Source organism: Thunnus maccoyii, chromosome 1 (assembly GCF_910596095.1).
Source record: "Thunnus maccoyii chromosome 1, fThuMac1.1, whole genome shotgun sequence".
Taxonomy (NCBI): Eukaryota; Metazoa; Chordata; class Actinopteri; order Scombriformes; family Scombridae; genus Thunnus; species Thunnus maccoyii.
Window position 1 is genome coordinate 16,601,162 of NC_056533.1, and position 14,032 is coordinate 16,615,193.

The 14,032-nt window shown below is 40.5% G+C and overlaps 1 protein-coding gene across 1 annotated transcript in view; it reads left to right on the plus strand.

Moving 5' to 3' along the window:
- The window catches only part of kif26ba (kinesin family member 26Ba), an 88,812-nt gene that overhangs the window by 15,064 nt on the left and 59,716 nt on the right, over positions 1 to 14,032 (plus strand). The gene's annotated exons all lie outside the window — the stretch shown is intronic.

The window sequence follows — 14,032 nt, forward strand, 5'->3', positions numbered from 1 at the left end:
TCAAACTCAATTTCATCTCAGGCCACATCAGCATTGTGGTTGCCTTCAAAAGGCCGGTTGTAAATGTAAGACTATATGAATGTATCTACTTGTTATCATATTACATATTTGCCTCTGCATTCGATTATTAGTGGTTTTAGTAATAACTTAATAATTAATAACTAGCTCTGAAAGCAGAATTCTAGGAAAAATAATGGCAAGCAGACATTCAAGTGTACAACTATTATACAATTTATTTAAAAAGTGAAATATACAAACAAATAATAATGTCAAAATAATAATAATAATAATTGTTTGAGTTTATGTAGCCTAGAAGCAAGGTTTCAAATCCAAAATGTATAGTTGCTTAAAAATGAAGTGGTCAAGTATTAGGCCTACTCTACTCTTGACTGTGATGACATTCCACTGTACAACTATAATACAAAGTAGGCCTATTATAGGCCCACACATACAAAGTAATATATGTGGTAAAGTAAAAGCAACAATAAGGTTTGTTTCAGTTTTTGTAGCCTTATTATAGCCCACAATGAAATAGCCTCTTCAAATTATTATTTTCATGTGTGCATAATGATACTGATGGTTCAGGTTACTCAGACATGATGTGGACAAAGTGGGATGTGAGAGTGATGCTTGTGCAGTGAGGTCTTGTGCAGCGGCAATCAGTAAAACAGCGTGGCGGTTGTCATTGCTGATGTGTGATCTGTGCTTGGTCTTGTTCAGATTCATGATTGAAAACATCTGTTCGCACAGGTAAGTGCTTCCAAACAGGGACAGGACATGGGCAGCTTGAAGTCGGAGCTGTGGCATCAAAGCAGGGGGGAGGAGACGGTAAAAGTCCCTGATTGCAGCATCTTGGAACTTTGCCCTCAGTCTACTGTTGCATTGCAGCTCTATTAAATCCATCTGAAGGTGATGTGGTGCGCTGTCAATGTTGGTGGTGAAAGGATTGGCAAAGATGGCAAAGGTTGAGTGCTGTGCTTTGAAGTCAGAGAAGCACAGATCGAATTCATTAATCAACAGGTTCACTTTGGTAGCCAATCAAGCGCATGAGAAAGCACCTGGGGCTGAGGTTGAGATGCTTTGACAGACAGGAAAGTGGGAAAGACTGTCCTGTTGCAGTCAAGACTTCCATAGGCGCAGTATCAGCTGGAAAGCTGTGATCATGTTGCACATCCCCATTATCCAGTTCCAGGATATTGCCACACAGAGCATTTTGTTGGATAATGCTATGGAAAGCTATCAGGGATGTGGGGCGGTTACTTTTTTGCATTTTCTCTTTCACCAGTCCAACCAAGCCAGTTCTCTCGCCACACATTGCAGGTGCCCCATCAGTAGCAAGCCCTGCCAACTTTTCCCAGGGTAATTTAATTTTACTTATCAACTTCTCCACTCCATTGAAGATGTACCTTCCCGTTGTCGTCCCATGCATGGCTGTCACACCCAGTAGCTCCTCACTGACAGACAAGTCCGACTTCACTCCTCTTACAAAAATGGCTAGTTGCGCCATATCAGTGATGTCAGTGCTTTCGTCAACAGCTAATGAAAACGGCAGATAACTGCTTGTTTCCTCAGCCAACTGTGTCATCAGGTCTCCCGCTTGCTCTCTGACTCGGTCTGCGATACTGTTTGTTGATAAGCTGACATTGTTAAAAGCTTGTTTCTGGTAAGGTCACACTTGCTGACATACCTTCAGCATACACTGCTTCAAAAATGCAACTTCTGAAAAACACTTTGATGATTGGATGATTTCTTCAGCCACAATAAAGCTGGCTTTCAGTGCTGCATCATTTTTTGCTGTAACTTTTTTGAACATATTCTGTTGAAAATGCAGGCTCCTTTTTAACTTTTGGACTTTTTGTTGCTCTTCTTGGTGGCTAAGACTCCATGTTTGGTGTCAAAGTGCTGCCGTAAATTGTATTCCTTTGGCACTGTCACTGCTTCATTACAAAAAAGATATACCAGCTTGTCTCCATTAAGCACAAACATGTATTCGCTTTCCATCTCTCATTAAATTGCCTTCCCTCTGCATCGACATTTTGCCAGGCTGCTACTACTTTTAGCTACAACAACTCCGTTAGAATGCCACTGCTGGAAACGGTTGTATGATACTGAGATGATAGAATCTAGTGTATACTGACATCTAGTGGTTTGACGTCCGTATACTGCAACAGAGATATTTGCGCCTTCAGTGCGCAGATAACAAAATCAGGATGGATTCTGGGACATGTAGTTTATGGACACTGTATTTCTGTAACGCAGCATAGAAATGTATTGTGCAAATTATATTCTTTGCCATCTCTTGTGGGCCACATAAAATGAGGTGCTGGGCTGGATTTGGCCTGTGGGCCTTGAGTTTGACATGTGTGATTTGGAGGGTTTGAAATGGTTGTTGTTATCTACTGTTTTCTGCCATACTGTGCATCAGGCTACAGACACTGTCAGAGAGGGAGTTATACTAAAGCAGGGTTCTCCCTCTTTAACCTTTATGTCCCTGTATCTCTGTCTCTTCCCTTGTTCCTTCTCACTGAAGCTCCAACTGGATATCTGACCAAGAAAGCAATATCTGACTGAGCATTTGTTGACAGGACAGTTGTGTCTTTTTCAATCCAGGTTTGATGTCTGTGTAAAACCTGGATGAGTAAGTCTCCTATTTCCCAGTAACAAATGCACTCTTGACCCTCAGCTACTCCACAGAAGGAGCTCAATGGCTAACAGTGGAGCACTGTGCTTTTAGGAGCTCCTGTGTATGAATGGGTGCTACTGTGTGAATGTGAAGCCTGGAAGCGAGCAAGCATGCTCATTTGACCTTCAAAAAAAGTAAAAAGTAAAAAAAAATAAAAAGTGTATTCATTTTAGAGGCTTGCAGAATGATTCAAACACACCCAGAGAAGGTTTAAAGTTTATGTTAAAACACATAAAACCTCTTTGTAAAAGCTGAGGGGAAGCACCCGACAAATCCTGGTCAATGAGGTTTACTGCATTGCATAGTTTGTTTCTATAATTATCTGTTATTCAAAGAATAGTTATTGTTTTGTGTCAAAGTCATTCAAACGAAGGGTCTATTTTTCATTATCTGTTAGTACATTTGTATGAATATAAATTAATTATATTGTACAGGTGTTTTTATGTATGTATATGATATGTTATGTTGTCCCTGAAGTGCACCGTTATACTGACTTCGTATATTTGAGTTTGTGTGTGCAAGATTACACATACTGTCTCACTGTCTCTGTGCACACACTGTTCACCTGCTTCTTAGTGTGTGTGTGTGCACACATGTATAAGCAGGAGTTGTCAGGCAGATCTTTACCTTCAGTTCCTCCCCAGTGAGCCTCACTAACCTTGGGATAGAAGGGTACTGGAGGGAAGAATGGATGGATGGGAAAAAGAGGAGGAAAAGAGGGGAGTAGGGGAGCAGTGAGAGGGCGTCGGAGAGTGTGTGTTCAGGTGTGGGATACGGCAAGATGGATTACCCAACCCAACAGGCAATTCATCACTGTCAGAGAGAGAGAGAGAAAGAGAGAGAGAGAGTGGGGAGAGAGGAAAGAAGAGAGGTGCAGCTGAAAAGAGAAAAAGAGAGGGAGAGGGAGAGTGAGGGAGATACCAGAGAAACAGACCAAGTAATGTTAGGATGGAGGACTTGAGGAAAAGATAGAGAAAAAATAGAGGGAGGACAATAATAGGAGATAAATGGTTGTGTGAGAGAGGAATCCACTGAATCATACTTCTATAATTACAGACATTCTTGCAACAGTTAAAGATGAGGTGGGAACCCATCTCTGAAAAGGATGGAGACAGAACAGAGGAAAGAAAGTTATAGGCAGTGTGGTTTCCATGTAGTCCATGAAGCATGTGTATTGTTCAGTAATTGCTGCATGGTGCCAGAGTGTGTTTAATTTCTGGGGTGCTGTTCAGTGTGTAGGAGGGGGTCACTCCTAACACTGTCTGAGATATGGATCCTTTTCACAATGTCTGGGGTTAACACATGGTGATGTAAAACCTTTAGAAAAATGTCTCACTGGCAATAATTAGAATCTGGCATTTTACTCTCAGGCTCAATCAAACATTATCTTTAGACATTTAGGTTTACAGGTCATAGGAAACATAATAAAATGGATGGCAACAAATGAGCTGTATTTTCAATTTGAACAGAGTATGGTGTTACAGGATTATCCCCCTGAACCACCTGGTATTCCTGCACATATCCCATGTGAAAACAGGCATTTACATAGACCACTTACCCACTTAAATTAGGTAGCATCGAAGTCATGTTTCTCATCTATATTCAGGCGCCAGACAACTAGCTAATTGGCAGCTAGCTAACACACTGAGGTAGATTATTTTAACACATAACTTGGGTAGTGGTTAGCAAATGCCTCATTTACAGTGCAGCTCTGCAGATGGTGGACTCATTTTAAAAACAGGAAGCAGAGTTTATATACAGTTCATTTACAGTCAGGCACCACCGTGCTCAGTTAGATCATTTAAAAACAGACAGCAGCAAGAAACTTTTGCATATAAAAGAGGTAGAAATTTAAGCAACTATTTCATTTACAGCTGGGCACTAATGTAGATAGCCAGCTAATAAAAAGCAGGCTCTCTTCCAGTCAGCTAACTCATTTACATTGTAGCAGGGGGCTTGTCTATACAACATTAAAAGAGCTGGAGCAAGATTTGTAGCTCAGACTGTTAACATGAAGACAGAATTTGCCACACAGTACTGTATATATGTCCAGACACACACACACACAGACAGCGAGGCAGACACACACACTTAGATATGCATGAAGCATAAATGAAAAATGCACTAATACACACAAACACTTAAGTTTGCATGAGAGCATGACAGAGAGAAAGAGAGGGAGACCTTGTGTAGTCAAACTGATCTGTCCGTAGCATCTGTTTTCAATATTTTGTACCCTCTTTGATTGGGTTTAACATCCCGCCACACACACACACACACACACACACACACACACACACACACACACACACACACACACACACACACACACACACACAGGTTTTGTATATTCGTGCATGTGTTCGCTGTAAGGAAAACAGAACTTTATGGAACCGAATGCCTTATGAGCACTTAACCCATGGCAACATTCAGACAGCCAATTAATTATGGTTGTCAATCCCAAACAGTGGCTCTGCAGACCGAAGCGCGTCATTAACATGGTCTGAGGAAGTGCTTCAAAGACTCTCTGAGGGCCTCTCTTGGAGACCTCCACACTGACCCTGCTTCATGAGAGTTTCTGGCCCACAACCATTCAAAGAAGTAACATTTTCAAAGGGTGCCAACATCCATGAAGACCAACACATCAAAGCGCATGAAGCCACTGTCTCTTCCTCTCTGAGTGAACCAACCCTTCTTTCCTGTCCCCCACGGCAGCTGAGAGTAAGGACTAACTTCGGCAAGTGGTGAAGACAGTCCTCTTAATTCGAGGACTGGTGGTGGTGATGGTATGCATGGGTTTATGCCTTTACCACACTACCACACACACATACACACACACACACACACACACACACACACACACACACACACACACACACCCACACACACACACACACACATATATATATAAACCAAACCATACCATGTACGCTAATTATTACTCATCAGTAGGGAGAAACAAACACAAAATACATCTTGCATGATCTGTTTTGATCTACTGATCAAATGTTTTTTTACTAAGTGTCAGTGTTTTCTGTTAGCACTTCATTTGATTATGCACTACAGTGTTTTATAGAAGGTCTTGCAATATAACATACTGCATAATTACTTGTCATCCCTATTTGAATAAAAATTGTAAATTGATGAGCACTGAGAGAAAGATCTTCACAGAGAGATCCATTTGAGTGTGTGTGTGTGTGTGTGCGTGTTTGTCTGAAACCTGTATCATTACTGATAGTATGCAGCTTCACAGAACACACACAGCATTATATACAGTGCACAAACATGCTGTACAAACACTCACAAATACAATATAAATGTGTACACGCAAACATGTGCCTCCAGTGAGAGAGAATGCAGCAGGTAATTTTCATCCCCTATAGCTAGTTAGTTGCATATGCTAATTCATTTCTGCATTGCCATGGCAACACAAACATTCTAATGTGTTTTTCTTTGTTATTAATATAGCGTATCAACATCACAAGGGAGTTTGTGTGTGTAAATGTGTGCAGAAATAAGCGTGTGTCTGTTCATCTAAATGCGTACAAAAGCAACTTCATCCAGGGGTGAATGTGTGCAAATGTGTGTGCATGTGTGTGTGCTTAATATGTTACGGCTGTGTCCTAACCAATCTAACTCCTACACCAATTATTGGATCATGTGAAGGAATGACCAATTAAAAAGGTGATTAAAGGAGACATACTGCAGGGAGAGAGAGAGAGAGAGAAGAGAGGGGGATGGTGCAGGTAATAAATAAGAGAGAATGAGAAACAGAGAGAGAGAGGAAGAGGAAACCTACAGGGTTCCTTAAGTTATTTGTCAGTAAGGGGAAACAGAGAGAAACAAAGAGAAAATTCTGGGGAGGCAGTGGTTGGTTTCCCCAATATTTAGACTCTCACTAACACGCTATTAAACAGCTGTTTGATTTATAGACCAGCAGGTCGATTTGAGTCTGTTTGTATGATTGATTCTCTAAACATGCCACCTTTGTGAGCATGAAGCAAACTCTGTAGGATTTTTTCCTTTCTTCATTTCCTTCCCTCCTTCAAAATAATTTACCCTCAAACCATTCTTCTTCTCACAGTCATTCTTCTTCCTTGTGTCCATCCTCACCTCATCGCTCCTTCCGTCTCACCATGTTCAGTGAAAAGGCGTTGATCACAGTTTTATTGTTAGAGATGGATGAGATTGTAATTCTTAAAATTGGCTGAGACTTAACTGCTAATTGGTTCCTGTTTGTTAATGTTTTCAACTAAAGTAAAAAAGGGGTTACATTACCTCATGTTCTCTATTCTTTTATATTCATCAACTGTGGTTCAGTTTATTTGTCTCCCTCACATATGATACTTTTTCCAGATTTTCCTCACACAAAAAAATGTTCAAAGGCAAAACAGGCTGAGTGATTTAAACAAGAAATTTCAATGGTGCTTTTGCCCTACTGACAATAAGCCTGTGGCTACATGGTGGTTAATTAACAAAAGCTAGCATTAGTGTAAAGTCACCATGACAGACTCCAGTAGAGCAGTTTGTTGTATTTATGGAGAACACATCACATGTGTTTAAAATCGACAAAACATCCTTTAAGGGAAACTCCTTAAACTGGAATATAGTACTATATTTCGTGGTAGTGGACATCACTTTTCTGGTAGTGAGATGAATGATGGACTGATGGCAGCTCTGCTGATCACAGTTATATAATTTTGTCAAAAGAAATCTGATGTGGACATAAACTGGCAGCTGTTGAGGCAATAGTGCCTTAATGATGTCTTCTTCACTTGTAAACAAGGTGCTGCTTCTATTTTGTCATCGGTTCTACACCAGATGTTAAAAGTTCATAGACTCAAAAACATTTTAGAGCAGGCTGTCAAATGAAAGCCTGGGTGTGTTGCTTTTATATCGGTGGAATTTTAACTAGTTGTCTCCAGATGTGTTTTCTTGTCCTGAGTTGACAGAATCTTGTCTGGCCCTGTGAGGCTACAGTTACATCCAATATTATGCACCGGTGTGTGTGTGTGTGTGTGTGTGTGTGTGTGTGTGTGTGTGTAAGGTGTACAACAAGCAAACAAACTTGAGAGTGAGAAACAAACACCAAAAGAGAGAGACTGAGAGTGTGAGATGGAGTGTGTTTTGGAGAGAGACTAGTGCTTGACCTCGGTCAGTTTTTAACATTTGTCCAATATGTGTGCGCATCCATGTGTTTGTTGTATATGTGATGTCATTTACAACCTCTGTGTTATTGACCTTGCTCCTGCACAAACGCCAGATGCAATCATTTACACACATACACACACACACACACACACACACACACACACACACACACACACACACACACACACACACACACACACACACACACACTCACACATCCTTCTCCATCATGTGTGATGTGTGATCATGTGTGATCATCGGCCACCAACACACTTGAAATTTATGGTATTTTCTTGACAGCCTCCTGCTTTCTCTTTTTGCTGGTTTCCATTTCTCACTCCTCACCATCCCTTTATCACTTTCTCACACTCCTGCCTTCTGTGTGTGTGTGTGTGTGTGTGTTGTTGAGCAGGTGCAAAAGACCGTCTGCATCTCTTCTGCATGAATTCACTGATCTTAGACCTGCTGAGAAATGCATGTGCATGTGTGTATATTATACAGTGCATACAGGAGCAGAGTAGAAGAGGGATGAACGAGGAGAGAGATCAAGGGAGGTAAATGAGTATGGGGGGAAGAGGAACGGTTTACCTTCATTGGTCACTCATCTGGAACTGATTACACACACACACACACATACACACATACACACACACATACATGCATGCACTTGCCAATCAACCAGCGTCATTCTGGCTACAACCAGCTAAGACCTCTCCTCCTCTCCTTTTCATGGAGGAATTAGGCTTTTCCTGTTATGTTCTCTTCTCTCCTCTCTCCTCCTCTCTGATCTGCCATCGTCTCCTCTTTCCTATTTTTTAAGTGTCTGTGATGAACTGGTTCTATATATAGTAGAAGTGAAAAGAGGATCTGACAAAGGTTTGAAAAAGAGAGAGATGATCGTGGTGGTGAGTTGCAATCACGTAATTCAGTGTCAAAATGCTGTCTTGTCTTATACCCAGTGGGTACCTAAAAGTGGACAGTGTGTATGCATGTCTATTCTTGTGTGTGTGTCTGTGTGTGTGTGTGTGTGTGTGTGTGTGTGTGTGTGTGTGGTTTGTGTGTGTGTGAATGGGATAAGTCTTGTTTTGTGTGACAGTACATTTATTTTAATGCTTTAACTCCAGTGCACACACTCGCAGGAAAAACAGTGAGGGACAAACAGGACAGAGCTGTCTTTTCTCATCAAATCTCAGTAATAGCATCCTTCCAGCCTACACACACACCCACAACCACACACACACACACACACACACACACACTTACACACACATGTCATTGCTACACAGACTGATTGTCAGCACACTACACAGGAGTCGCGTAGGCCACTGTTCAGTTAGCTTGGACCCTGTCTCTGTCTCTCTACTTTCTCTCTTTCTGTCACTCACTTCATCCTTACACAGTACAGCTGAGGCTATGTTTGTCTGCCCTTGTAGGAGGAAAATAATAACACATACACACACACACACATACATGCATGCACACATGCAAGAGCACACACACACACACAGACTGTGGTGCTGATTGAATCACTCTCAGAATACTGATGAACTCAGAGGTGAAGAGATGGCTGGGAGAAACAGATAAAGGGGGTGAAGGAAGTAGGAAAAGGGGAGGAGAGCAAGAAATATAGTAGTTCACAATAGGACATTCTTATCTAACCACAATCTTATTAAAGTCTCTAATAACACCAATAATCATATTTTAAATCTGATTTTGTAAAATCCTTTAAAGTTTTACTTGGAAAATTAAATAGCTTCCAATCAGATTTCCAAATTTAACTCAAGTTTAACTCAAGATTGTTTTTCCCTGGTCTGAACTCTAGTTTGTCTGCCAGTATAGAGCCAATTAGGGTGTGTGTGTGTGCATGCGTGTGTGTGTGTATGTTTGGACCAGGGGAATGTAAACAAACTCAGTGATACTCCTGTTTTGAAAGATGAGCTCAAAATAACAAAAAGGAAGCATTAGTGGGAAGAGAAATACAGAAATAGGGTCAAAGAGGGGGCACTGGGAGAAAGAGAGTATGTGTGTGTGCAGGCTATTTGTACCTTGTACTAGAGTGTTAATGACGTTTAATGGATGTGTGTGTGTGTGTGTATGTGTGTGTATTCAAACAGTGTTCATGCCCAGTTTTAGCAAAAGCTCCTCTCTTTCCTAGACTCCCTCTCTCTCTGCCCCTCAAAACCGCAGCTCTCTTTTTACTCTTTTTTTTCTTCTTTTTGGCGAGGCAGCTTGGCTGCTTCCCAAATCTCAGCTAATTTGGAACAACAGGGCCCTCATCTCAAGGACCGTACACCGTGTCCACTTTAATGCTCCTTTAGCTGCCTGTCTGCTGTGCGTGTGTGCTTGAGTGTGTGTGACAGGGAGATAGAAGGGGGTCGAAAGAAGCCAAGAGAGATTAGGTGTTCCCTTTTCCGCACATTTTTGGCAAAGATCTGACCTTTACAATTCTTACCAAACAGGAGAAGCAGGCTTAATATTTGACATTGATTGGGACATTGTTTCACAATTTATTATTTTAAACAGTAGTTAAAAAAATCTATATCAAATACATTTTATAATAACTGACTGAGCATGAAGGTGAGATGTACAAAGAGTAAATGAGGATTTAAGACTGAAACTGCTTTGAACTTGTGAATATACATGTAACATCAAAGCTAAACTTTTACACAACTTTTCACAGAATGTTGTGAAAAGAATAAATACATGACACCAGAAATGAATTTAATAGTAAAAACATCCATGAAAACTACTAGTAAACTACTTCTGCAACACAATCCACCTTTCCCATGTCCATCTGTATGTTCCAAACACTGACACTAAATACACTGGTTCCTTGCATGGGAGCACAGCACCTCTTATCTCCTACTCTTTTTTGTTTTATGGTACATTTTAGTGCATTCCCATGGGTAAGTGACCAAATGTAGTTGACATGACATTACATATGTCCAGTACAGTGGAATTTGATAGCAGAGCAATCAGTCTCAGAGATTAAGAGAAAGACTAACTGTGTTCTGTTGTCAATCAGCAGTCATGCAGGGAAGAATCCATGTAGAGGAGGAAGAGATACCAGTTTATGTGTTTTGACTGGCCACATGGGCACTTTTTCTGTCATTTCTATCGCTCTTGCGATCCTGTCCAGATGCATAAAATTTACGGTCACAATTTGAAAACACACAATTTTTACACCTAGCAGAAAATATGTCATAACCTTGTGGCTATAAGCAGAACTATTGAACATACACTGAAAAATGGAATAAATGCATTCATAAATAGCCGACTGCATTTGATATCTGGCTCTTCCTCGGCTCCTTTTCCTCCAGTCTGCCTCTATTCATGCGTGTCACTCTGCAAACATGTTTTGTGTGTGCGTGTGTGTGTGTGTGTGCGTGCGTGCGTGTGTGGAGGGCCACAGAGGGAGACACCAGTAGCTTATTTTATGTAGCCTGGAGTGTATGTTTGGTTCTCATGCCAGCCAGGCTTATGTTTGACTGCATGTGTGTATATCTCTGTTTAAAAACCATGTTCTATTCGTTATGCCTCTTAGTTTGCCCAAGTAACAAGGTAGTCTTTATCTATATGTACACACACACATACACACACACACACACACACACGTGCATATGTGTGTGTAGCTTGTGGTCTTGTGGTTTGTTGACATAGCGTAGCAGGCAGCTCTCAGGTTGAGAGGTTGCATTTTAATATTAGATGAAATGTCTCTTTGTGTGCACACACATTTGCACACACACTTTCCACACACACACACACACACAGCCGGTATATTGATTGCAGAAAGGTAACAGGCTTGCTATTGATAGAGGCTTATTTTGTGATTTTTGCAGACAGTATGTTACATTCACTCTGTGTTTCTTACTAACAAGCTTACATTGCATTATTAGCATAAGGGCCACCAAAGAGGCCAACTACTCACACATCCAGATAATCTACAGTTAAGGATATTTTGGGAGAAAATTCAAATGTAATGTTTTTTTCATAGTTATACAACTCAGTGTAAGGTAGGTTTTAGTGCACAGCATATAAACAATCAGTTAATAATAGAATGCTAGGATATATTTACGGTGTGTCGTCAAGAGAGCTGCCTGTTGATACTATAAATGTTCTTGTATCTACCTGTCAGTCACTCGTTATTTATCTACTGGTCCCTTTGTTTTTTCTGTCCTCTCTGTCAATCATCTGTCTGTCTAAATCTGCTGAGATAACCTCTGCCGATCACATGCCTATTGATTGGAGATGCATACACACACACGTACTAATGCTGTATCTCCATAACTCATTTATTGATTAAGCTTCACCAAACAAAGAGTTCATCACTTTGATTAATACTCTACATGCACAGCCTCCTCCCTGGCATGATGATGTACTGAGATATTCAAATAAAGGTCTCAGCAGGTTGAACAACTGTCAATACTGGTGTGATTTCTGTTTCAACTAGTATGGCTCAACATGTGTCATAAGTGATATTATTGCAGCACTTCATCATATTGTACATTGATATTTAAACTGTTGTCTGTTTTATTTCTATCGTTAAATCAATCACGTGGAAATTGCCTTGCGTTATATAAAAAGCTGCAGCAAACGTAGAATCTTAGCTAGGATGACAGCTTACCCAGTTTTTTGAGAGGATGGTGAATGTGTTTTACATGCAGCAGTGCTTCGTAATAGCAGTCATTCAAGAGAAAGTGGTTACAGAGAAAAGATTTCATGTCATCTGTAGGCAAGAATGAGAAAAGAATAACATAAAATAACAAAGAAGTTGCAGGTTTCATACTTGTGGAGACTGTACATGTCTTTAGTCTCTAACACGAGTTAAAATAGCATGAGGTGATTTCTACATTTAACCGTACACTCAATTTGATGTACAGATGCTGTATCACTTGCACAGAAAAAGGCGAGGGTCTACACTGATACCTGGCTTCAGTGTTAAGAGGTGGGCTGATGTAACGCTGGAAGGTAATTACAGTTATCAAGTGAGTTGGCACCACCTGCCACAGATGTTTTGTTGAATTACAGAGCCTTTGAGCAGACGTACACTCGCCGATAATACACTGACACTACACCTACACTTAAACTGACAATCGTCACACTCACTCATTTCCAAGGGCCTTGTGTAAAGTCAGACTTTTAGAAGGAAAAACTATTCATTTAATAACCGTTTGCCAGATAACATGCTTACTGCTTTGTGCAAAAAATTTGAAAAAAATATTTTCACTGGGGTCAGTCGAGGTTTAGTCACAGATTTCTATCTGGGTGTGTGCGTGTTGGTTGCTTGTTAACTTTGATATTTAGACCAGAGAGACGTGGCAGGAGATTTAGAGGGGCTTTGCTCTGTGAGAGTGGCTCCAATTAGTCTGGAAAAGGGCAGCACATGTGTACACAAACACACACATACACGCACGTAATACATACCTGAACATGCACATACATTCATGCACACAGGCACAGATAACCGCACACATAAATTGGACAAATACCCAGATTTTCGCAACTATAATCGCTCACATACACGCAGACACACAAATTCAACAAACCTATAAGGGGTAAAGACAATAAAAAACACAGTGGACCAACATGAGAATGGAAGGAAAAAGGGGAAAACAATACATTTAGTATTTTTTCTCTTTTTTTTACGTTTTATCTGAACAGTCATTAAAGACTGCATTTCTGTCAAGTGCTTTTGATCACCTTTTAAAACTGACATTTTTTATATGGGTGTTCCTGGGAACCAGAAAGCCTGGCAGTGTGTTACTAACCGCAAAGGTGAACTTGAATAGAGTCACAATCAAACGTTGCTCAACTACATATGTGAATACTCATCACAGCTTCATATGGACTGTTAAGTTACAGTCCATCCCATTAGGAGCACACATCTGTGGCCGTAATGAAAGAGCAACAACAGAAGTTGGACTGTTCAGAAGCTGTGTAATTGGTTAAACGGTAAAAGTCAAGATATCCTTAACTTTTATTACAGAAAACTGAGAGAAACCGTGACATGTTCATGAACATGAGGATACTGAAGCTAAGAAGTGTTTTATTATTTTTCCACAAGTGTCCCTTTGTCTGTTCAAATTTTGTGAATTTTTTCCTGCAAATAGACCATTACAGCCTTCAGTGTCGTGCTTTACCAATTCAGCTACAGTAGAAATTGAGAAATTGGTTTTAAAATGAATAGATCAACTGTGA